This window comes from Bombina bombina, chromosome 1 (assembly GCF_027579735.1).
Source record: "Bombina bombina isolate aBomBom1 chromosome 1, aBomBom1.pri, whole genome shotgun sequence".
NCBI classification, from domain to species: Eukaryota; Metazoa; Chordata; class Amphibia; order Anura; family Bombinatoridae; genus Bombina; species Bombina bombina.
In genome coordinates, this window is record NC_069499.1 from 1,120,538,066 (window position 1) to 1,120,565,700 (window position 27,635).

Genomic DNA, 27,635 nt, shown 5'->3' on the forward strand with positions numbered 1-27,635 from the left:
GAATTCAGCACAGTCTGGGGTTCCCAGAGAGCACAGGGAGTTTTCTCCTCTCGGGAGGCGAGGCTACTGATCAACATCTTGGAACTTTGTGAAATCTTCACGGCTCTCCAGAGTCAGCCCCTGTTAACAACAAGAGTCTTTTCTAAGGTGTCGGTCATTCAATGTCCCAGCAGCGGCTTACATCAATCACCAAGACAGTACTCAAAGTTCATTAGCAATGAAAGAGGTAGACCGTGTTCTTACATGGGCAGAATGCAATCATTTCCTTAGTCGTCAGTACTTCCACCACAGCAAATGGTCCTTGAATCAGGAGGTATTTGACCAGATTGTTAAATGTTGGGAAGGGCTGGACATAAACCTTATGACTTCCCGCTTGAATCACAAACTACCCCGGTATTGTGCAAGATCTCAAGATTCACAAGTAACTCTAATAGATGCACTAGTGATTCCCTGGTCATCTGATTTGCATCTTTCCTCCTTTCTTCAACCAAGACCTCAAATCTCTCAATTTAACGGCATGGCAATTGAACGCCTTATTTTGTCTCAGAGAGGTTTTTCAGATTAAGCTATAGACACTTTGATTCAGGCCAGAAAACCTGTTATAATATGCATTTATTATAAAGTCTGGAAATAATTACTGTTGGAACTCAATTTTCAGTTTTGTATCACAAGAATATTTTAGTCTTCCTGACATTCAAGTCTTTAATCAACCTTTGGTCAGGATAAGACCAATTATCAGGCCTGCTTCCCCCCTTAAATTGGTGTTAAGGGTTCTTCAGGCTCAGCCGTTTGAAGCTATTCATGGTCTGGACATTCAACTGCTGTCTTGAAAGGTTCCCTTTCTTTTGGCAATTACCTGGGCTAGAGGAGTGTCTGAACTTTCTTCCCTCTTTTATGATTTTCCTTAACTGATTTTTAATCAGGATAAATCAGTTTTAAGAACAAACTACTCTTTCCTTCCTTAGGTTGTTTCTTCTTAAAACATCAATCATGAAATTGCAGCCCTATCTCTCTGTGCTAAAGAGAGATTACTTTATAATTTGTATGTAGTTAGGGCCTTAACATTTTTTTCTTCAAGCCACTTAAGAATTCAGAAATCATTCCTCTTTGTTTGTTTATCCATTTCTATACTTAAATCACCTTGGCAGCTTGATTTAAAGCTTTGATTCACAAAACATGCAGTGTAGTGGGGATGTCTCCCCTTGAACAAATTACTGCTCATTCTACTAGACCCGTTGTGAACTCTTGGGCTTTTACAAATTAAGCTGCAATTGAACAGATTTGCAAGGCAGCTACTTGATCATCTTTACATACCTTTTCCAAATTCTACCAATTTGACATGTTTGCCTTTCATGCTGCTTTTTATTAATAACAAGCTTTATTGCAGACTTACATACAACAATTCTATTACAACAAAAGTATGAAAAACAGGAGGTATTAATTTGCGATCTTAAACATTTGTTGGTATATGTCCTCCGGGGTTTGAGAAAAGTTGTATCGATATACGGTTTACATAGGGGTTGAGATTTCCAATCTCTCTGAGCTTGTCATATCGATTTTACATAACAATAACAAATCATTGGCATTAACATTGTTCATAGAATTACATAAACATTACTTACAATGTTGATCAATATTACAATGATTATCTAGTTCCCTATTTTCTTTGCACACCTAATAGGGAGATCATAGCAGTCTGATGCAGTCACCTCTAGGGGAGTTATGAGGGATGTGGGGGGGGGGGTGAGAAGGATAAATTAGAGGCTAGGATAAGGAAGAGGTTAGAGGGAAAAGAGAGAGGGAAGAAAAAAAGGGGGGGGGTAAAGGGAGGGTGTGTTGAAGGATGAAAATAGCGGGCACTGTGTGGCTCTAGGTCCGCAGTATCTAATATTTCCCTTAAATGTCTTTACCTTCCCATGCTAGTAGCATAGCTATATGAGTTGCTATCCTACCCGTTTTAAGATAGTGAAACCTCTCCAGCTGTAGCAGGTCTCCACCCTTGGCCTTCCACTCCCTCACGCTTGGGACTTGTTGTGACTTCTAATATCTGGGAACGAGTCCCTTGGCCCCATTCAGCATCCAGAGGAGCAGGCGCTGTTTAGCCTCTCCTGTCACTTTTGGTAATTCATAGTAGATTAGGTCATTTGGGCTGGGGGATGATAGTCTTTAATATTCTGGTAATTTCCGCTAACACCTCCTCCCAGAAGGGGCGGATGCGCGGGCAGGTCCACCAAATATGCAAGAGTGTACCCTCTTCTCCACATCCCCTCCAGCACTCCCCACTTGTGCTTGGATATATTTTCCCTAGTCTCTGGGGTGTGAGGTACCAACTTATAGTGCATTTCCTGTATTCTGGCTGATACAGATGATTTTTTAGCTTTATCAAATATTTTGAGCCACTCCTTTACATTAAGTTCTATGCCTAGGACCCTCCGTCAAGCCTTTACGTAGGACGGTAGCTCAGTTTCGCTCTGGCCCGTCAATAGTTTATAGATTAGGGATATTAAGTGTTTTGGAATATGAGTGGTAGTGCAGAGTGTCTCAAAGGGTGTTTTTTGCCTATTTAGCGAGGATTTATCTTTATGTGTACTGTAATAATGGGTGAGATTTGCCATCCGAAACCATGAGGAGAAAGTTTGACTATCCCATTCTGCTAATTCCTCTTGTGTTTTAAGTTTTCCCGAAAGTAATGCATTGGCAATAGCAGTGGCCACTAGGGGGTAGGTATGTCCAGAAACAGGAGGTTTGGTCATAATGACCACGTCAGGGTTATCATGTATTGGCGTTATAGGCGAATGAGGGGTGGAAATATGTTTTCCCCCTCGTATCAGTTTGTCCCATGTATGAAATACATAATCGATTAAAGGGTATTGCTTTATCTGTTCTGGGCAACACATCCTTGAAACCCAAGCTAAGGCCCCCACATTTCCTTTTTTGAGTATTTTATTATTCAACTGTATCCATGCCTTATGAGATGGACAGTGGCACCATTCCAAATATATGTTTCAATTGCGCTTTGCATCTGGTGTAGTAGATGCGACCCGATTGAAATGGGGATTGTTTGCATTACATACAATACCCTGGGCAAAATATTCATCTTCACCATACTAATACGCCCCAACCAAGATATAGTTTTGTTTTTCCAGCTAGCCTGGTCTCTTAAGATTTCATCTCTAATACGCTTGTGTTCCACCAGTTCTTTTACGGTAGGAGTCAAAGTGATGCCCAGATATTTCAGGGTGCAAGAGGCAATCTTAATAGGGCAGTTCGGTTGCAGGGCATCAAACGTTCCCTGGTGTTTAGTGATATTCAAAATATCGTATTTTGAAGGGTTAAGGAGAAAGTCAGAGACTCCATATTCTGCAAATTCTGCTAGCGACGCTTGCAGTGATGGGATGGTATCCAATATTGTCAAGAGGACATCGTCAGCATACATTGCAAGTTTGTGCTCTGTTTGGCCCACTGTTATACCTCTTATTTTTGGGTTTGCTCGAATTTTGCTTGCCAGCACCTCTATTGTGAGAGCAAACAGAAGCGGGGAGAGTGGACAGCCCTGCCTTGTTCCGTTCCTAATCTGGAACGACTTAGAAAACATACCGTTCACTCGTACTCGTGCGTTAGGCGTGGCGTAAAGTGAGAACACCTGACTTATAAATTTAGGGCCAAATCCCAGCTTAATCAAAGTATGGTGCATGAAAGACCAGTTGACCTGGTCAAACGCCTTCTCGGTGTCCGTTGAGACTGGGGAGTAATGATGTCTCTGATAGCTGGTTGAAGACAAGGAGCAGTTGAGGCGCCAAGATGTCTGAGAAAGATTTATAATACTTAGCCCCAAATCTTTTATGGCTGCTAAAACTTCTGCCAGAATAAAGGGCGACTCCAAATAGTCTGCATTCTCCTTCGACAGTTTGGGCATGGTCACTCCTGATAGATAGTCTAGCATGGCCCCTTTTGGGCTAGGCTGAAAAGGGGAACCTTCTCTGTTTTGTCTTATAGGATGTATGCAGGGCCGGTGCTAGGATTTTTGGTTACACAGGCGAAAGTACATTTTACTGCCCCCCCCAAAAAAAATGTTTTTAGAAAAGCTAATTATACAACATGTTATTGCAAGACAGCATCACTGAGCCACACAACTGCACATCATGTCTCACATTGTGTTACACCTATAGAGTATGTTTTAACTAGGAAGTGGAGTGCAATATGTATAGACAGACAGCCCAACACTGCACAGCACCGCATAACTTGACAGATTGACACACTATGAACAACAAAACAACATGGGGTCTAAAAATAACACATTTCTACATCAAGGTAGAAAACATGTCACAGTTTACAAGTAACAGCTACACAAATAGGAGCAGAATTACATACATTTTTACATAGCTGTTCTATTGTCCCACTAGCATTGCCCAAACTGAAATTTACTTTAACCCCTGGCCTGCTGCCTGCAAAGATATTAAAAATAAAACCCAGAAGTGAAGTACTGTACTACATACACCTCACTGGCTGGCAGACTGGCAGTGGAATGGGCCCCAGCCCCAAGGCAAAGTCTGCCATGCCAGCTTCTATCATGTATATAACAGTGAGCCAGTTCTATTCTATTTTAATTAAAAAGGACAATATATTTAAATAAAATGAATTATTAATTTTATTGAAATATATTGGCCTTTTTCATGACTGTATTACTCTGACAGTTGACTGACTTGACACTGAGTCTGAGTGAGAGAGTGACTGTCTGTTTAAATAAATTGTGTGGTGTGGGGTTAATTATGCAGCTGTGCCAGTGCCAGGCCAAAGCCAGTGCACACTTACCATCCTCCTCTGCCTCAAGTTGTTGACACCACTAGTCAGTCTCTCAACACACTTTTCCCCTGGGAGGGGGAGTAATTGCCAGCAAATTAGCAATGGATCGGATTATGCCAATTGTGTGCCACTGCCACTCAGCTGTAAAGTGTCACAGTCTCACTGCCAGACCTGCCTGCCACAGTCTCACAGTGCCGCACCTGACCTACACTCACAGACCTGCCTGCAACTGTTGGGGTTTAGATTCCCTTTTAATTACAGGGAGCAAAAAAAATAAAGTATATTGTAAAGTTTTTTTTTTGGCTGTATGGAAAATACAGTTTTGTGTTAAATCCATTTAATTATTTCACAGGACATTTGAATAATAAATTCATGAAACGTTTGCTATTTTTTGTTAAACAAGAGGAGATTCCAAATGTAATATCTGAAATAAGTCCAAATACTCCAGGAACAAACTGAGCAAAAATATAGAAGCCTGTTATTGATTATATAAATTGTTTTTTTGTTTGTTTTTTTAAATGGGTTGAATTATTTTCAAATGGTATGGCTACAAACATTGTTCAATTCCAAAATTAACAAACCAATAATTTTACTAAGAGGTAATTGGAGAGGTTTTTCATCTGCCTCAATAAAACATATTTGGTCTTCCAAGGGGCAATAAAGCATTTCTTTTGGCACTAGTTTGCCATTTGCCCCCCCCCCCCGTCACTCACTACTCAGTCTAACTCACATCTATAAAGTAATTTAAAAGTGGAAATGCAGTATTTACGCACCATTGATAATTGATAAGACCACAGCATATATGATTAAAGGGCTGCTGCTTGCTTGCTTTATATTATGTTTTCATGTATTATAATAGAATCTGTTGGTTGTAGTACATGAAGATATATATTTATTGGTGTAGCACAGTAATATGCTTTTTGACTGCTCATGTGGCCTAATGGACTTCTTTAACAAAAAAAATAACTTCTCTGATAAATTGGTTTATTGTTGTATAATGTTGTGACACTCAGTGGCCCCCTCAGAGAGCCCCACTATTCCAAATGCCTACTCCGGCTACCGGACCCCTCCACCTCAGAGCCCCCCCCCGATTACTAGGCTAGAAATGACCGCTCCGGTCTCTGGACCCTTCTTTAGAGACCCCCTAGTGCCACCATTCCATTTCCTACCTGCTCTTCAGTCCTCATCGACTTCACCTGACATCTGCGACTGCGGGCTCAGATGGTGGCTGCAGAGAGTGTGTGAGCCTGTATCACGTGGAGACTTCAGGTGGCAGCGGCTCATCCTGCACAATTTCTCCCTCTCAGAGTGAGTGATGTCAGGATGGTAGACAGTCAACCACTCACTGGCAGCGGCAGGCAAAGCGCAGCAGCTGCGCAAGGCAAGTGAGCTCCGTCTCGTCACCTCCAGTCCTCCACTAAGCTCCTCTGACGGTCATGGTCATCACAACACGCACGCGCTGTGTGCACGTACTCTATAATGATAGGCTATAATATAAGCAATATAGCCGGGCAGACGGCCAGCCCAGAGTGGGACGGGGACGGGGGGGGGGGGCGGCACACAGGTGTCACTCAGAATCAGGATTGGAACTTTGGAAGTATAAAGTAGTAAACAGTTTAGTTTAGTTGCATACAGCCGTAGATCAAATTAAAAAAAAAAAAAAAAACATTTAATTTTTTTTTATCATAGGCAGCAGTCTGCAACTCAGCACCGCTCTCAGCGCCCTCCTGCTGGTGTGCTTTAAGGCAGCTGCCTATGCTGCCTAATACAAAACGCCGGCCCTGGATGTATGTTGTACAATGATTCATAAAAATCACCGAATGCATTAGCAATCGATAGACTGTCTGTATGCCTGGTCCCCTGTTGATCAGATATCGCATATACATATGATTTGAGTTTAGCCCGGGAAAGTGCACGAGCCAGGAGCCTTCCTGCGTTATCTCCCTGATGCAGCAACGCACTATATTGTTCCTTTTTCTGTTTAGACAAGTTAGCTATATATTTTATTAATTCACCTCTGAGGACACATTTGTGTGCCTCCCATATTGTAGTACTACTCATGCGTTCATTCTCATTGAGACGAAAATATTCTTCTAAGGTTTTGTGCAGTTCTATCTTGAGCAGAGGATTATCCAACATTGTGTCTTCCAATCTCCACACATATGGAGTAATTGGGACTTTTGGCCATAGAATCGAGCAGTTAACTGGCGCATGATCCAACCAAGTTATTGATCTGATGTTACAGCTGGAGGTCATGGTAAGACCTATGGGGTCAGTAAAAAGATAGTCAATTCTTGTGTACTTTCTATGCGGATGGGAGTAAAAGGTGTAATTTCTAGCTTCTGGGTGTAATGTGCGCCAAATGTCATGCAAGACCAGGTCCTTGAGGGAACCCACCAGGCATTTAATGACCTTGTAGGGAGAGCTGGAGATACCATCAGATGCGTCAAGGACAGGGTTCAAGGAAGCGTTAAAATCTCCCCCCAGGAACAGGACCCCCGATTGTATTTCCAACAACCTACGAGCAAAGTTTTTAAAAAAAGAATCCTGTGCCCGATGAGGAAAATACACATTGGCAAGAGCTATTGGTCTACTAAAGAGCAAGCCGGCCAAGATCAGAAACCTGCCATCGGGGTCTCTAATAATTTGTGAAAGCTGGAAAGGCATTTTGGAGTGGAAAAGTATGCCCACTCCATTTTTCTTTGAAGGGCCAGATGCAAAACACTCAATCGGGTATTGTCGATTGAACCATTTAGGTTCTTTAGACCTGGGAAAATGCGTTTTCTGTACGTATACAATATCCCCTCCCATTCTATGAAGATCTCAAGTGACTATGGAACGCTTCCCAGGGTTGTTAAGACCCTTAACGTTAATGGATATGTGCTCTACCAGCATCCTTCTGTTTCGGTCCCATGGGGGAGCCATAGTTGGTAAAGAGGGGGAAGAAGGAAAAAAAAAGGGGGTGGGTGGGAGTGAGGGTGCTAAGGTTGGAGGAAGATAAAGGTTAGGAGGGGAATAGAGGGGACAAGGTGTGGGACGTAAAGATTAGTTCGAGGTAAAAGGGGCAGGGGAAAGGGGAGGGCTGGATATCGGCAACCAGGTGCCTGTAGGTAATGCTTGGGCAATAGGTGATATAGGTAAGATCAGGTTGTAACGGTACCAACCGGATACCAAGGGTTAACACCAGGGAACAATGTCCTGCATAGGGAATCAGCAATTCACAACCCAGCCAGTTTTCAGGTTTTTAAACAGAATGACTTTTATTAAGGCCCATATGCCCAGTATTTATGCAGGTCTGACCCCCCCCCCCAGAAGGGGGGTTGAAAGACTGTTGTACATTGAATGGAGGGAACACGCCCTTTTACATGATACAATAGAATACCTTGCTCAAGCTGATAACAATTTAAACACAGACACACACTTGGCTTTCCTTATCATCTAGGGTCTGCTCTCTGAGGTTGATTAAACAATGGACTGTGTATCAATAACATTAATGACAGTGCACAATAGCTGAGGCTAAAGCTGAACACAGTTAACTCTTTCAGTGCTGACAGAAGGGTCTGTCACATCTACATAGCACAATATACAGCCTATAGACAACCTTTCTTATGTTATAGTCCAGAAGTGGCTAGGTTTGCCACAATGCTCCCCCAGAACCAAGCCGGCATACACAGTCTGATCCCAACGGATCGGCTTGGGGATGTCCGGGGCAACAACTTTCGGCTCAAGTAAGCTACGGGGTGTTCTCCGCCATCTGCTCCAACTTGGCTCAGTACTGCCCCCACCCCAAACATGGAAGCGTCTCTTCCCGGAGGGACTGGGCTTGGGTAGTCACAGGGTTAACATCAGCGGGATCCATGGGAGCATAGGCAGAAACAAGGGGGGCCAAGTCATTTCCAAGGAGAACATCAGCAGGTAAGTCCTTCTTGACCCCCACATTCACAAGTCTAGCGCCCACTCCCCAATCCAAATGTACCCTGGCAACAGGTAGGCGGAACACAGTGCCCCCTGCTACCCTCACAGCCACAGTGTCTCCAGTGTGCTGTTTCTCAGGCACCAAGTTCTCTTGAAGCAAGGTCATGGTAGCACCAGTATCCCGTAGACAACTGACCTCCTTCCCATTCACTTTAACCCGTTGCCGGTTATTCCGGTGGGCAGCTTGCACGGGGTCTGCTTCATGTAGGCTGCCCCAGCATTCTGGCGCCTCTACGTAGCGGGCCACAGGCTGAGGATTATGTGGGATTCCGCCAGCGGGTCTTCTCCAGGACTGTGCTTGATTCGCTGCGTTTAGGGGACACTCTGGTCTTTTGTGCCCTAGTTGCTTACATCCAAAGCACCGAATAGGTTGTGAGTAGCCCCGCGAATTGAACCGGGCTCTCTGAGGGTAGTTCGTGGCCGGAGGCCGTGTGGTATAGCGGTGCGCCGGGGGTTGGTAACTGGCAGCTGCTGGGGTGACTGGGGGTCTGTACTCCACTCTAGCAGTGGGCAATCGGTATACTGCTCCCCCTGCCCCTCGTACTGCCACGGATCCGCCAGTGGGTGCTGTATCCGGCACCAAATGGGGAGCTATCAGGGTTAAAGTAGCTCCCGAATCCCGAAGTCCCTGGACCGACATCACCTCATGCAGAATTCCCAGGGGTTCCTCGGCTTGGGTGCTCAACACCTCATGAGCGGCTGGCTCCGTTTGGTAATGGTGAGCAGCCGCCCTTGGGGCCAAGTTCTGTCTGACCTGGTTCCAAGCTTGTCTGCTCCGATTTTGGGTGCACTCACGTGCCATATGTCCCCACTGCTTGCAGGTGTGGCATTGTATATTAGCCCGTCCGTTGTTAGGCTGTAGTCCATGGTGCCTCCTGGCATCAAAATGCTGGTCTGCTAATCTGGCTGCTTCGGTTAAGGTGAGGGGTTTTCGATCTCTCACCCATTCTTGGGCTTCTGGGGACAAGCCGTTAAAGAATTGCTCCAACAGCATCAGTTGTCGCAATTCTTCCATGGTGGTAGCTTGGCTGGCCTGTATCCACCCCTGAGATGCTTGATCCAGCTTGTGGGCCCACTCTGCATGGGAATCTCTTTCTGGCTTGCGCAGGCCTCTAAACTTGCGCCGGTATGCCTCTGAGGTAATGGCATATCTTTCCAAGATCGCTCTCTTCACTTTAGCGTAATCCTTGCTGTCCTCCCTGGGTACAGCGCGATACGCTTCCGCTGCCCTACCGGCTAGCTTGCCTGCTAGCACCGGCACCCATACGGACTGCTCCAAATCATGTAACTCGCACAGTCTCTCAAAATCCTGTAAATACCCATCAATCTCATCCTTCTCCTCACAAAACATTTTAAATGCATGGTATGGGATTTTGGGTCTTACTGGGTTGCTGAGTGCGTCCAAAATGGATTCTGCTCGGGAGGATGCATTCCGCGGACTGTGTGCCATCACGTACTCCTGCACATCTGCCATTACCACGGATAGCATATCCCGTGGTACAGGTTGGGGTAAAAATTCCAGCCTGGTCCTCATTTCCCTCTGGTATAGGGTCTCCTCCATGGCTGCTGGAGGCGTAGCGCTGCGAGCTCTGTCTCCCTCCATCAGCTCAGCAATTAATATAGCCTTGGGTTTGCTGCTGCCTATCTTTCCCCTGGCTTCTAGCAGTTCCTTTTACGTTTGTCTCTTTAGCTTAGAATAATCCATCTCCATTCACTTCGGTCCCTGGTACTCCTTCCATCTTAGTCAGTATTGTAGTAATCCCCCTCTTCCTGAGGTTACTGGCTTGTGTAGTTGCTCTTCTGGGCGATAAGGTTCATTCCGTCGCTTGCCACCAATTGTAACGGTACCAACCGGATACCAAGGGTTAACACCAGGGAACAATGTCCTGCATAGGGAATCAGCAATTCACAACCCAGCCAGTTTTCAGGTTTTTAAACAGAATGACTTTTATTAAGGCCCATATGCCCAGTATTTATGCAGGTCTGACCCCCCCCCCAGAAGGGGGGTTGAAAGACTGTTGTACATTGAATGGAGGGAACACGCCCTTTTACATGATACAATAGAATACCTTGCTCAAGCTGATAACAATTTAAACACAGACACACACTTGGCTTTCCTTATCATCTAGGGTCTGCTCTCTGAGGTTGATTAAACAATGGACTGTGTATCAATAACATTAATGACAGTGCACAATAGCTGAGGCTAAAGCTGAACACAGTTAACTCTTTCAGTGCTGACAGAAGGGTCTGTCACATCTACATAGCACAATATACAGCCTATAGACAACCTTTCTTATGTTATAGTCCAGAAGTGGCTAGGTTTGCCACACAGGTGGAACTTGAAGTTCTGAAGGAAATTCAAGTGTGACTGCTTATCCTGAAAAGGTGTAGGTGGGGGGGATAGGAGTCGGGGACAAGGGTATGGTAGTTCCTACTGTTGTATTCTCAAACCTAGAAATTCTGGATCTGCTAAACAAAATCAAATAACAATAAGAAAATCAGGGGAAGTAGTCCCTGTACTCTCACTTATAAATATCAAATATACTTAGGTAAATTAGTGCATCTTTATAGTGAAAAATCATAAAATCAAAACAAAACAAGAACATAACAAGCTTGCATATAGTTGGAACATATGTCTCACGGAGCAGCCCGGCTTTAACTCTGTCAACTTTAATCCAAAAATTAAAAACAAAAATATAGCCAGTGCCCGTGGCCAACTTCCTTACATTTCTTCTGGCCTTGAACATTTTTATTGTAGGGTATACCTATGATGATAAATTATCATACCTTGTGTCTGAGGTTAATGGGTATATAGTGGGTAACCAGTTTCTTAGGGCTCTTTGGTTTTTAAATATTGGGGTCGTACTAGACGCTCATAATTGGCAATAGTTATAGGCTATCACAGCATGTCCCCCTCTAGGTGTTATAAGTTGTAATGTAAATAAGTAGATGTTGCTTTATGTGAGGGGGTGTGGGCCACACCCCGGACCCTGTCTTTGCGCCATTAGTAAATGGCTGTTGTCTGAACTAGATATGTTAAATCTAGGGGGGTGTTTCATTAGCCTTGTCATGCCAATCAAAGTGGTAGGCTACTAGACTCCATGTTTTTGCTTAAATTTTCCCTGACAGGAGTCTAACTCTGCAATTTAGTGTCAGGTATCTTACCCCCTGTGTAATCCAAAATACATCAGTGTAAGCTGCTGTAGTCTGACAGTGTCCAAGTGTCTAGGAGGAACACAAAATGTGTGAGAAATAAATATAGTAAACACTTTATAACCAAGTAACGAGAGCTCTGTCAGGCTGCATTTCAAGATTCACAATCCTATTTTCTCAGAAAATTCATGTTATAAATGACTTCTAATTTGTTAAGAACCTGTGTCTCAAAGAGCCACCTGGCTCTGCTGCTGCCTAAAAGATAGAAACAAAAACGTAGCCAGCGATTATGACCAGCTGTCTTTCATTTCCCCTTTTCTTGAACATGTATATACATATGATAGTAAAATGTCATGTCTTGTGCCTGAGGTTAGTGAGTATACGGAAGGTAACCAGCTTCTTAAATATTTTTTTATTTTAAGGCACTAGGGCTGTGTCAGTCACTCACAATTGTTAATAGTTGCAGGCTGTCATGGCGTGCCCCCCTCTAGGTAAGTTATAATGTAACTAGGTGGATATTGCCTTGTGTGGGGAAGTGCAGGCACCACCTCAGAGTCTGGCTTTGCACCATGAGTAAATAAATATTGCCGAATTTAAGTATGGTAAGTCTAAGAGGATGTTTTACTAGCCATGTCATACCAACCAAAATGATTGGCCGCAAGACTCCAAGCTTTCTGTGGAAATTTTCATCTAACAAGTGTGTAACTTGGCCAATTAACGTTAGATGTCTTACCCTGTGTAGCCCAGAGCATATCAGTTTTAGCTGCTGTATCCTGACAGTGCCCGAGTGTCTGGATGTGACACAAAGCAAAAGAGGGATAAATAAAATAAACACTCTATAACCAAATATTAGGAACTCTGCTAGGCAGCTTTTCAAGGAACATAATCTTACTCTCTTGGAGATAACATAGGGTTGATATAATCTCTAATTTGACACAAATATATTTAGCATATGAACCATTATACAGTTGAACAATTATAGAAACAATGAACACTTCACTGTAAAAAAGGAATGAATCAAGTTAACTAGCATTAACTGTTCATGCTGACTGTCAGTCTTAGCCGGCAAGAAGCAGGGTAGCACTAGCCACCCCGAGGTAGGAAAAATCCTATTGCCTGATGCAATCAGCCAATAGAATTGAGCTTGCATTCTATTGGCTGATTGGAACAGCCAATAGAATGCAAGCTCAATCCTATTGGCTGATTTTTTTCTACCTTAATTCCGATTGGCTGATAGAATCCTATAAGCCAATCGGAATTCAAGGGACGCCATCTTGGATGACGTCATTTAAAGGAACCTCCATTCGTCGGGAGTCGTCGGAAGAAGAGAATGCTCCGCGTCGGCTGGCTTCAAGATGGACCCGCTCCGGATGGATGAAGATAGAAGATGCAGCCTGGATGAAGTCTTCTGCCCGTCTGGAGGTCCTCTTCTTCCCGGATCGGATGAAGACTTCTGCCCCTCTGGAGGACCACTTGTGCCTGGCTGGATGAAGACATCTCAAGGTAGGTTGATCTTCAAGGGGTTAGTGTTAGGTTTTATTAAGGGGGGATTGGGTGGGTTTTAGAGTAGGGTTGGGTGTGTTGGTGGTTGGTTTTAATGTTGGGGGGTATTGTATTTTTTTTTACAGGTAGAAGAGCTGATTACTTTGGGGCAATGCCCCGCAAAAAGCCCTTTTAAGGGCTATTTGTAATTTAGTATAGGGTAGGGAATTTTATTATTTTGGGGGGCTTTTTTATTTTATTAGGGGGATTAGATTAGGTGTAATTAGTTTAAAATTATTGTAATTATTTTTTTATTTTCTGTAATTTAGTGGGGTTTTTTTGTACTTTAGTTTATTTAATTTAATTGTATTTAATTGTAGTTAGTTTAGGTTATTAATTTAATGATAGTGTAGTGTTAGGTGTAATTGTAACTTAGGTTAGGATTTATTTTACAGGCATATTTGTCTTTATTTTAACTAGGTAGTTATTACATAGTTAATAGCTATTTAATAACTATTGTACCTAGTTAAAATAAATACAAAGTTGCCTGTAAAATAAATATAAACCCTAAGATAGATACAAATGTAACTATTAGTTATATTGTAGCTAGCTTAGGGTTTATTTTATAGGTAAGTATGTATTTTTAAATAGGAATAATTTATTTAATTGTAGTAATTTTATTTCATTTTATTTAAATTATATTTAAGTTGGGGGGGAGTTAGGCTTAGGTTTAGGGGTTAATACATTTAATATAGTAGCGGCGACGTTGGGGGCGGCAGATTAGGGGTTAATAAATGTAGGTAGGTGTCGGCGATATCGGGGATGGCAGATTAGGGGTTAATAAAATTTAACTAGTGTTTGCGAGGTGGGAGTGCAGCGATTTAGGGGTTAATATATTTATTACAGTGGCGGCAATGTCCGGTCGGCAGATTAGGGGTTAAAAACTTTATTAAAGTGTTTGCGATGTGGGGGGGGGGGCTCGGTTTAGGGGTTAATAGGTAGTTTATGGGTGTTAGTGTACTTTTTAGCACTTTATTTAAGAGTTTTATGTAACGGCGTTAGCCCATAAAACTCTTAACTACTTACTTTTAAATGCGGTAGGAGTCTTGACAGGAGAGGGTGTACCGCTCACTTCCTCCAAGACTTGTAATACCGGCGTTAGGCAAGTCCCATTGAAAAGATAGGATACGCAATTTATGTAAGTGGATTTGCGGTAAGCTCGAGTCACGGAAGAAAAGTGAGCGGTACACCTGTACCTGCCAGACTAGTAATACCAGCGGGCGTTAAAAAGCAGCGTTGTGACCTCTCAACGCTGCTTTTTAAGGCTAACGCAAGACTCGTAATCTAGCCATTTGTGTTGAAAAGGAATTTAAAAAGCATGTGATATGAGGCAGCCCTCAAAGGCTTAGAAATTAGCATATGAGTCTGTCTAGGTTTAGTTTCAACTAAGAATACTAAGAGAAAAAAGATAATTTGATGATAAAAGTAAATTGGAAAGTTGATTAAAATTACATGTCCTATCTGAATAATGAAAGTTTAATTTTGACTAGACTGTCCCTTTAACTGTTTTACCCAATCTATTTCGTGGTGGTCTTGTGGACTTCATAGCTTGGTATAGGGACCCTTGTGTGATGGCTTGTGGACTTTGACCTGCTTATGAAAGAAAACAAAATTTATGTTTACCTGATAAATGTATTTATTTTATGATAGTGCATAAGACCTGCCCTTGCTTTTTCCATAACAGTTGGCGGCAGTTCCAGTGTGCACTTTTTCTTTCTAATGACACGGTGAGTTCACGGATCATCATAATTACTGCTGGTCAGGAGTGATATTCCCAACAGTAATTATGATGATCCGTGGACTCACCGTGTCAAGAAACAAAGAAATTTATCAGGTAAACATAAATTTTGTTTTTCTGATTCAGACGAAGCATACAATTTAAAAAAGTTTCCATTTTACTTCTTTTATCAAATTTGCTTCAATCACATGGTATTCTTTGTTGAAGAGATACAGAGGTAGGTGCCTGGAGCACTAAATCACAGGAAACAGTGTTGCCATCTAGTCTTTATGCAAATGGATAACATTCTTGCAAAACTGCTGCCATATAGTGCTCCAGACACGTGCACACTCCTGAGCTTATATTCCTGCTTTTCAACAAAAGATACCAAGAGAACAAAGGAAATTGATAATAGAAGTACATTACAAAGTTTAAAATTGCATGCTTTATCTAAACCATGAAATAAAAATTTGGGTTTCGTGTCCCTTTAATTTCTCTTTTTTTCTTGGCCATATATATGACTAAGGAATCATGGGAAAGTGGGAGGGATTAAAGCTCTGTTATGTATAGTGTTTTGCCTTCTCCTGCAGAACTGGACTTTAAGCCCACATGTGATGATTCGTGGACCACCATAAAATAAATTAATTTATCTGGTAAGCATAACAGTACATTTTATTATTTTTATCCATCCAAGGCAACAAACATTAAATGTTTACTAGCAAAAATATTACAGCCGCAACAATATTTGCAATATAGTAACAGACAGGCCGACACTAAAAATGTTGAAGCCCTTTGCTAAATTTAATTGGACTACACCCCCCTGTGCAATATTTGGTCAAGCAAGTGAAACAGAAATGCACAGAGACAGTAACACATACACACACAGACACTTACACATACACACACAGACACTAACACATACACACACAGACACTAACACATACACACACAAACACTAACACATACACACACAAACACTAACACATACACACACACTAACACATACACACACACTAACACATACACACAGAGACACTAACACATACACACACAGACACTAACACATACACACACAGATACTAACACATACACAGACAGACACTAACACATACACACACAGACACTAACACATACACACACAAACACTAACACATACACACACTAACACATACACACACACTAACACATACACACAGAGACACTAACACATACACACACAGACACTAACACATACACACACAGATACTAACACATACACAGACAGACACTAACACATACACACACAGACACTAACATATACACACAGACACTAACACATGCACACACAGACACTAACACATGCACACACAGACACTAACACATACACACACAGACACTAACACAGAAATGTTATCTCTAAAACTACTGAATAGATTTGCCTTAAAGTTTCAGTGTTTGTAATAACTGCCATTTCAAAACCAAAACTTGCATATCATACCACTTTTATTTACCATATACCTATACTTGTGGAATAGCAAATAGGCGTTTATAATGGTAGCTCTGTAGAGATCTAAAATATGGCTGGATTAAGATTCAGACATTATGTATAATAATTTAAAAACAATCTATTTTTATACTTGTTATAGTACTGGATTATATATATATATATATATATATATATATATATATATATATATATATATATATACTGTATATATGCACACATACTGTACAAGGAGCCAGACAATAATTTTAGGAGACAAAAGTTTTTGGTTATCCCTATGAATTAGATAGGGGAAGAGATAGCTTTATAAATATCAGTTTTGCCAGCCACGTGGCATTATGAAGTAGCCAGGTGCAATACTTTGCAATATTATAAACGTTATTAATGTTATCCAAAGCATAAATTAAATGCATAATTTATAATGTAACATCATTTTATTTAATGATAATTTGTGCAGCAAACATTTGACAAATGTAATATGAGCTAATTTTAGCTTAATATTGGCTTAAACTTTAGGTGGATTGTCAGTAAAATCAGCTAGGTGGTGCGCCACATAAAAAGGTCCTGGGGAAAACACTGAATATAACATCATAATATCAAACAAAATATATTTATACATATATATATATTTGTCTTTAAATATGCTGTACTATTTTATTTATAACACAAAAATTGGATTTATATTTTACAGCTGTGAGGCCTAGAAAGGATCCAACAGCACCAAGGCTAAATTTTAGGTGTGGCTGGGGGGGCACCCATGGATGTGTTGGGTTCCCCCCCAGAGCCTAATTTTAACGTGCCAGTGGCTCCTGATATATATGTGTGTGTGTGTGTATACATATTTATGAATAGACTAACGTTTCAGGAGATATGTTGTTCTTCATGATGTGTTGATGTCCTGAAGACATAGTCTAGTCAAAATTAAACTTTCATGATTCAGATAGAGTGTCCAATTTTAAGCAATTTTAAATTACTCCTATTATCAATTTTTCTTCGTTCTCTTGGTATCTCGATTTGAAAAAGCAGGAATGTAAGCATAGGAGCCGACCCATTATTGGTTCAGTACCTGGGAAGCACTTTCTGATTGGTGTCTAAATGTAGCCACCAGGTGCAGAACCAAAAATGGGCCGGCTTCTAAGCTTACATTCAAATAAAGATATCAAGAGAATGAAGAAAAAATGATAATAGGAGTAAATTAGAAAGTTGCTTAAAATTGCATGCTCTATCTAAATCATGACTAGACTATCCCTTTAAGACATAGGGCATGGGAAGGTTGCTTCAGTATTCACTATAGGCACAGTATAAATACACACTATACAGCCGCTATTTCAACACACCACAGACACCAAACATATATACATCATGCATTGGTACACATACATACCCTATAGACACAGCCACATTTTCCCACTCCTAAAAAAAAATTGCATAAAAAATTATAAAAGGGATGTATTATAGTGCAAAAACTACATTCTCAAATTCATTAAAGCAGGTTATATTAGCACTACTGACCCTGCATGTCTATGTTTAACCCAGAGACAAGAGGTTAAAAACATAGCTAAAGCACTGTCCTGGAGTTAAATTAGTCACACAACCCTTTGCGGGGGTTAAACACATAGACTTGTAAGGTCGGTAGAGCTAAACTTACATTCTCTAATGAATCAGTGAATGTCATTTTTTTTTAACCCTAATGTCCCTTTAAGTTAGATGAGCTTAAAATTATGCTGAAAATAACAGGAAATACATTTCTTCCACTGATGTCCACTGATCAGTTGCATACTGGCTCACAACGGCAACTTCTGCAGCTAAACTGAAACACTCCCCAGTTTTTGTAAATACAGGCAGAAAAAAAAACTTAATTTTAACTTCTTTTGTGCAAAGGATGACAATATGTCTTTTTCATGGGGAGTCCCCTTCCAATCTAGAGCCAGGGGAGGAGATTGCAGGAATACAAAAAAACAGCAAAACTCAGTGACTTTAAAAATAGAGGATATTTTGTGAAATTCGGTATAGGATGAATTCTGGTACAACTATTTTTTGTGCCGGGGTAGAAACATGCACATACGTGTCAGATTGGATCCAGCTACCCTTGGGAAATTAGAATGTTGTGCAATTTTAAAAGAGGGAGAGAGAGAGAGCTTTGCCCCACTATTTCAGGTCTGTTACCCAGAATACTCTGTGAAATGTGAAAGATGTTTTTGGAATAAAAACTAGATTTCACGAACTGTATTAAACTTCTGTATACAGAATTACAATATTTTATTAACTAGATATATAAAATATGGTTACATTTATCAAAAATATAGTAAATTAATAGTATTTTCGTGTGCTGCTGTTGAAATAAGGGGGCCTTTAACAGACTTTACCCTGGGCACAGTAAAGCTTAAAGGGACACTGTAACCAAAATTTTTCTTTCATGATTCAGATTGAGCATGAAATTTTTAGCAACTTTCTAATTTACTCCTATTATCAAATTTTCTTCATTCTCTTGGTATCTTTATTTGAAATGCAAGAATGTAAGTTTAGATGCCGGCCCATTTTTGGTGAACAACCTGGGTTGTCCTTGCTGATTGGTGGATAAATCCATCCACCAATAAAAAAGTGCTGTCCAGAGTACTGAAACCAAAAAAAAGCTTAGATGCCTTCTTTTTCAGATTATGATAGCAAGAGAACGAAGAAAAATTGATATTAGGAGTAAATTAGAAAGTTGCTTAAAATTGCATGCTCTTTCTGAATTACAAAAGAAAAAAAATGGGTACAGTGTCCCTTTAATTATGCCCCCTATTTAGTCTTATCTACTGTCATATTTAAAGGGACAGTATACACCAATTTTCATATAACTGCATATAATAGACACTATTATAAAGAATAATATGCACAGATACTGATATAAAAATCCAGTATAAAACCGTTTAAAAACGTACTTAAAAGCCCTCAGATTAGCTGAAACACCCACTGGTGGTTGTATACCAAAAACAGCAGACAGTCCCCCCTTCCTCTGCACATGAAAAGACTCTTTACACAAACAGGAGCAAGCTGGAGTAGGGAAACATCAGTATACTTCTAAATCTTTGGGCTTGGTTAGGAGTCTGAAAATCAGAGCAATGCTATTTTTTTAAAATAAGCAAAACTATACATTTAAAAAAACAAACAAAAGAACAACCTGTATAGGCTTTATAAATGGATCATCTACAAAACATTTATGCAAAGAAAAATCTAGTGTATAATGTCCCTTTAAGCATGGTTGTAGTCAGCATACTGAGTGAGCACATAAATACATAAACCTATAAATAATGCTAAAATCATTAGGATTGGGTATCTCATGCTAATGAGACTATAATTTAGAAATACAGTATTACCTTTTGATCTTTTTATTGCTGAGATGACGTGTCACATTGCATAGTTGTGTGTTTGTGCGCAGATGCATAAAAACCATAGTATTAGCTGTGAAGCAACAGTGACATCTGGTGTTTGTTTTCAAGAATGCACTCAGTTAATGCAGGTCTTATCCCCATTTTAGATTCCTAACTTTCGGCAACATGACAAGTTGTGCGCTAAACCTGGTGCGTAAATAACCCTCAAAAAATGAGTGGTATCGCACTCTCCATAGCGCTGCCATTACAAGTTACTGAAAAACGTTCTTTTGTTGTGCGGTATGGTGCGTTAAGCTCAACACCGCACAAAACCCAAGGCCTGACTTGAAGTGCTTGTGCACAATTTCCCCCATAGACATCAATGGAGAGAAAATGTTAGAAAAAACCTAACACCTGCAATCGCGGAATGGCGATTGCAATAACACAATCCCCATTGATGTAACATAAACCCCTAGTCTAAATACCCCTAATCCGCTGCCCCCGACATCGCTGACACTAAATAAAGTGATTAACCCCTAAACCGCCACATCCCCATATCGCTAACACCTAAATAAACCTATTAACCCCTAAACCGCCGGACGCCCACATCACTACTACTATAATAAACCTATTAACCCCTAAACCACCTGCCACCACATCACTTCTACTATAATAAACCTATTAACTCCTAAAATACGGGGCCCCCACATCGCTACTACTATAATAAACCTATGAACCCCTAAACTACCGGCCCCCCACATCGCTACTGCTATAATAAACCTATTAACACCTAAACCGCCGGCACCCCACATCGCTACTAATAAAATAAACCTATTAACCCCTAAACCACCATCCCCCACAATGCAATAAACCTAATTAAACTATTAACCTCTAACCCGCCATCCCCCCACAACGCAAATAACTAATTTATTCACTAACCTAACACCCCCTAAATTAACCCCAATTACATAAGATGAAAGAAATACTAAGTTAAAATTAAAATAAAAAATCCTAACATTAATTTAAAAAACATCACCTAAGATTAAATTCAAATCAATACATCTAAAATTACAAAAAATAAAGTCTAAAATTATCAAAAATAAAAACATTAAACCTAATCTAATACCCCTATAAAAATAACCCCCCCATAATAAAGACACCCCCTAATCTAACACTAAGATACCAATATCCCTTAAAAGGGCCTTTTGTAGGGTATTGTCTTAAAGCGATCAGCTCTTCTTCCAAAATAAAGTACAAGTTACCTCCTAAAAGTAACCCCCCTCCACCCACACAACCCCCCAAAATAAAAAACTTAACACTAAAAAAACCTAAAAACAAAGAAATTAAGGAATCCGGCACTTCTTAAAACTTGAAGAACAAACGGCTTTATTGGCAAGTAAAATTAAAGGCAAAAGTAATGCATAGCAGCCCCAGCAATTCAATCATTGCGGCACAGCAAACAAAAGATTAGCATGGATGGTGGTCACTAAAGCTGACGCGTTTCGGCATCCCACGCTGTAGTTATAGCATCATCACTAAAAAAACCTAAGCTACCCATTTGTATGGGCATTGCCCTTAAAAGGGCAATCAGCTCTTTTTCAGCCCATTAAAATAAAAAAATTCCTAATCTAAAAAAAAAACACCCCAAAAAATAAAAAATAAAAAACGCCTAAATCTCACCCCCAAATAGGTACTCACCGTTCCTGAAGTCGGGCAGAGAAGGTCTTCTTCCAGGCAGTGAAGGTCTTCTTCCGGCGGCGTCATCTTCATCCAGGGCGAAGGCGCTGCGGGGCGGAGATGGCCACGGACACATCCAGTGTGGAGGATCCTCTTCATGCGATCACCACCGCACTCTGAAGCTTGAATGCAAGGTACCCGTTTTATATTTGGGGTACCTTGCATTCCTATTGGCTGAAAAATTCAAATCAGCCAATAGGATGAGAGCTACTGAAATCTTATTAACTGTTCAAATCAGTTGGGGGGACTTAGTATTTTTTGAGGTAAAAGAGCTGTTTAACTTAGGGCAAAGCTCTACAAAAGGCCCGTTTTTTTCACCATTAAATGGACTTTCTAAAGATACCATTATTTTTATCATATCTTATAATTTACTATAAAAAACATAATTTCAAAATTAGCGATAGTTACATTGTAACACTGATATCTGTCAGGAATCCCTGAATATCCCTTGACATGTATATATATTTTTTTAAGTAGACAACCTAAAGTATTGATCTAGGCCCATTTTGGTATATTTAATGCCACCATTTCACCGCCAAATGCGATCAAATAAAAAAAAACTTTCACTTTTTCACTAACTTTGGGTTTCTCTTTGAAATTATTTACAAACAGCTTGTGCAATTATGGCACAAATGGTTGTAAATGCTTCTCTGGGATCCCCTTTGTTAATAAATAGCAGATATTTATGGCTTTGGCATTACTTTTTGGTAATTAGAAGGCCGCTCAACGCCGCTGCGCACCACACGTGTATTATACCCAGCAGTGAAGGGGTCAATTAGGGAGCTTGTAGGGTTAATTTTAGCTTTAGTGCAGTGTAGTAGACAACCCAAAGTATTGATCTAGGCCCATCTTGATATATTTCATGCCACCATTTTCCCTCCAAATTCGATCAAATAAAAAAAATCGAAAGTCTGCCAGTACTAAAATAAAAGGGATTATTTTTTTTAAATATATTCTGCTGTGTAGGATCTCCCCTTAGCCCCCAACCTCCCTGATCCCCCCAAAGAGCTCTCTAACCCTCCCCACACTAACTATTTGCCCCCATTTTGGGTGCTGGCAGCTGTCTGCCAGTACCCACTTTGCAATCAAATGTGGCGTTTTTTTGTTTTTTTTTAAAAAGCCCACCTTTTCTGTAGTGTAGCTGCGCCCCATCCATACCCTAACCCCTTCCAGATCCCTTTTTAAACATTAATTTCCCCCTCCTCTGCCACCCACCACCCTTTCCAACCACTTCAAATTTACCAAATGTGACTGCCAGATCGCGGGCGTGCACACATGCCCCACCCCCCGTGCGTGCTCCCGCGCGTACCCAACACCCTCTACAACTGCTGGCCGGAAGTTTGCCAGTGATGGGCCACCCACCCCCCTCCCTGCAGCTGCTTCCACCCACCAACGATCGGCACAGAGTGGCCATCTGTGCATCGGTGTGCCAAAAAAGGTATTGCAGTGATGCCTCAATATAGAGGCATCACTGCAATACCTTGAAAGCGCCTGGAAGCGATCAGGATCGCTTACACCGCTTGAAACCCCTAAGGGTATGTCTTTGTTCGTTAACTGACGTTTGTTTTTTTGGTCGTTAGGGGTTAAAGGGACATTATACACTCATTTTTTTCTTTTGCATAAATGTTTTGTAGATTATCTATTTATATAGCCCATAAAGTTTTCTGTTTAAAAATGTATAGTTTTGCTTATTTTTAAATAATATTACTCTGATTTTCAGACTCCTAACCAAGCCCCAAAGTTTTATGAGAATACCGTCAGCTACCTTCTCCTGCTTGCTCCTGTTTGTGTAAAGGGTCTTTTCATATTCAAAAGAAGGGGGGGGGGGAGTGTCTTATTTCCCACTTGCAGTGGGCTTTCCAACTACCTTTTCAACAGAGCTAAACTGAGAGCTTCTAAGTAAGTTTTTAAACAGTTTTATACTGGATATTTATATCAATATCTGCATCTTATTCTTTATAGTAGTGTCTATTACATGCAGTTATTGAAAATGAGTGTATACTGTCCCTTTAAGTAAAGTTAGGATTTTTTATTTTAATTTTAACTTAGTATTTTTTTATTTTATGTAATGGGGGTAAGTTAGGGGGTGTCAGGTTAGTATGCTTAGTGATTAAATTAGTTATTTGCGTTGTGGGGGGTGGCAGTTTAGGGGTTTATAGATTTATTTTATTAGTAGCGATGTGGGGGGCAACGGTTTAGAGGTTAATAACTTTATTTAGGTGTTAGCGATGTGGAGGGCCGGCGGTTTAGGGGTTAATAGATTTATTTTATTCATAGTGATGTGGGGGGGTAGACGGTTTAGGGGTTAAAAGGTTTATTATAGTAGTAGCCATGTGGGGGGCTGGCTGTTTAGGGGTTAATAGGTTTAATATAGTATTTGCGATGCAGGGGGGGTGGCAGTTTAGGGGTCAATAGGTAGTTTATAGGTGTTAGTGTACTTTGTAACATTTTAGTTATGAGTTTTGTGAAACGTTTTTCCAGCAAAATCCATAACTACTGGTTTCAGATAGCGGAATGGATCGCGGCGGTATAGATTATAACGCTAGCGTTAAAGCAGGACCGCACAACCTGTAATACGGGCGCAATGAAAATCTCACACTCAAAAGTCATTTTTTAAGTGCGGGATGGAGCTTTGCGTAAAGGCTAAAATGCTAGCGGTATAGCCATACTGCCGCAACTTATAATACGGGAGACCTGCATATTCCGGGCGCAATGGCCAATTTTTCAGTGGTATAGCTTTACCGCACAACTTGTAATTTAGGTGTTTGATATTATTTTGTTATGCTCAGTCAGGGGTATGCTTGGATAGTAGTCACTAAGTGACACAAAGCTTATTTTTTTATGTTTTCTCTTTGTTTATATTCAAAATGGAAATCTCAATTAGATTTTGAATAATGAATAACAAATAACGAAAAAGTGTCTAACTTCAGGTGGGTGCATGTGCATTACTGTTTGATACATTTAAACTATTTCTATCAGACTACCAATATCAACATTTTGTAATCCTAGGACCAAAATTCATGGGATCTTTCTTTCATGTAATTGGCAAGAGTCCATGAGCTAGTGACGTATGGGATATACAATCCTACCAGGAGGGGCAAAGTTTCCCAAACCTCAAAATGCCTATAAATACACCCCTCACCAGACCCACAATTCAGTTTTAAAAACTTTGCCTCCTATGGAGGTGGTGAAGTAAGTTTGTGCTAAGATTTCTAAGTTGATATGCGCTTCTCAGCATTGTTGAAGCCCGATTCCTCTCAGAGTACAGCGAATGTCAGAGGGACGTGAAGGGAGTATCACTTAGTGAATACGATGATTTCCCTAACGGGGGTCTATTTCATGGGTTCTCTGTTATCGGTCGTAGAGATTCATCTCCTACCTCCCTTTTCAGATCGACGATATACTCTCAATTTACCATTACCTCTACTAATAACTGTTATAGTACTGGTTTGGCTATCTGCTATATGTGGATGGGTGTCTTTTTGGTAAGTATGTTTTTATTACTTAAGACACTCTCAGCTATGGTTTGGCACTTTATGCAATTATATAAAGTTCTAAATATATGTATTGTACTTATATTTGCCATGAGTCAGGTTCATGTAATTCCTTCTGCAAACTGTCAGTTTCATATTTGGGAATGTAAACACTTTAAGAATTTTATTTCTTACCTGGGGTTTAGTCTTTTTTCAATTTGACTATTTTTTTGCAATTACGGGTGTTAGGCCCGCGGGTGCATCAAATGCTAGACTTTATTGTGTCATTTTTGACGCAACTTCGTCATTTCCGGCGTCATACGTGACGCCGAGACCTTTCACACGGCGGCGTCATTAGTGACGCAAGTGTGTCATTTCTGGTCATTTTTGGCGCCAAAAAAGTTTACGTTACGTTGTGTGTCATACTTGGCGCCAAATTTTTTTTCATTATTTCTATACCCCATTGTTGTTTGCCTCCTGCTTTCTTCTCTATCAAGAGGCCTATGCTTTTGCATTTTTTCCCATTCCTGAAACTGTCATTTAAGGAAATAGATCAATTTTGCTTTATATGTTGTTTTTTCTCTTACATTGAGCAAGATGTCCCAATCTGATCCTGTCTCTGAAGTTTCTGCTGGAACATTGCTGCCTGACATCGGTTCTACCAAAGCTAAGTGCATTTGTTGTAAAATTGTAGAAATTATTCCACCGAATCTCATTTGTAATAGTTGTCATGATAAACATTTACATGCAGATAGTGTATCCATCAGTAATAGTACATTGCCAGTTGCAGTTCCTTCAACTTCTAATGTGCATGATATACCTGTAAATTTTAAAGAATTTGTTTCTGATTCTATTATGAAGGCTTTGTCTGCATTTCCACCTTCTAATAAACGTAAAAGGTCTTTTAAAACTTCTCATTTAGCTGATGAAATTTCAAAAGACCAACAACATAATAATTCATCCTCTTCTGATGAGGATCTATCTGAAACAGAAGATCCTTCCTCAGATATTGACACTGACAAATCTACTTATTTATTTAAAATAGAGTATATGCTTTCTTTATTAAAAGAAGTGTTAATTACTTTGGATATTGAGGTAACCAGTCCTATCGATGTTTAGTCTAATAAATGTTTAAATGCTGTTTTTAAACCTCCTGTGGTTTCCCCAGGTGTTTTTCCCATTCCTGAGGCTATTTCTGATATGATTTCTAGGGAATGGAATAAGCCAGGTACTTCCTTTATTCCTTCTTCAAGGTTTAAGAGATTGTATCCTTTACCAGCAAAATCTATAGAGTTTTGGGAAAAGATCCCCAAAGTTGATGGGGCTATTTCTACTCTTGCTAAACGTACCACTATTCCTATGGAAGATAGCACTTCCTTTAAGGATCCTTTAGATAGGAAGCTTGAATCTTATCTAAGGAAGGCCTATTTATATTCAGGTAATCTTCTCAGACCTGCTATTTCTTTGGCTGATGTTGCGGCTGCATCAACTTTCTGGTTGGAAAATTTAGCGCAACATGAATTTGATTTTGACATATCTAGCATTGTTCGCTTACTGCAACATGCTAATCATTTTATTTGTGATGCCATTTTTGATATTATCAAAATTGATGTTAGATCCATGTCTTTAGCTGTATTAGCTAGAAGAGCTTTGTGGCTTAAATCTTGGAATGCTGATATGACATCTAAATCTAGATTACTATCTCTTTCTTTCCAAGGTAATAATTTATTTAGATTCTATTATTTCAACTATCACTGGAGGAAAAGGAGTTTTTTTGCCTCAGGATAAAAACCTAAGGGTAAATCTAAGGCTTCTAACCGTTTTCGTTCCTTTTGTCAGAATAAGGAACAAAAACTCAATCCTCCTCCCAAGGAATCTGCTTCCAGTTGGAAGCCTTCCTCAAATTGGAATAAATCCAAGCCATTTAGGAAACCAAAGTCTGCCCCTAAGTCCGCATGAAGGTGCGGCCCTCATTCCAGCTCAGCTGGTAGGGGGCAGATTAAGGTTTTTCAAGGATTTTTGGATAAAATCAGTCCAAAATCATTGGATTCAGAGCATTGTCTCTCAAGGGTATCGAATAGGATTCAAAGTAAGACCTCCTGTGAGAAGATTTTTTCTCTCACGCATCGCTGTAAATCCAGTAAAAGCGCAGGCTTTTCTGAAGTGTGTTTCAGACCTGGAGTCTTCAGGGGTAATAATGCCAGTTCCTCTTCAGGAACAAGGTTTGGGGTTTTATGCAAACCTATTCATTGTACCAAAGAAAGAAAATTTGTTCAGACCAGTTCTGGATCTGAAAATTTTGAATCGTTATGTAAGAGTACCAACTTTCAAGATGGTGACTATAAGGACTATTCTGCCTTTTGTTCAGCAAGGACATTATATGTCCACAATAGACTTGC

The 27,635-nt window shown here is 40.4% G+C and overlaps 1 protein-coding gene across 2 annotated transcripts in view; it reads right to left on the minus strand.

Moving 5' to 3' along the window:
• The window catches only part of LOC128645248 (E3 ubiquitin-protein ligase TRIM11), a 114,334-nt gene extending 94,268 nt beyond the window's left edge, over positions 1 to 20,066 (minus strand). Inside the window, exon 1 of one of the 2 annotated variants that reach the window (XM_053698107.1) lies at positions 20,033 to 20,066. The gene's annotated coding sequence lies outside the window, so the exon portion shown is untranslated. The remainder of the gene's footprint in view (positions 1 to 20,032) is intronic. The other variant, XM_053698116.1, reaches the window with a different exon arrangement.
• Positions 20,067 to 27,635: the final 7,569 nt, after the last annotated feature.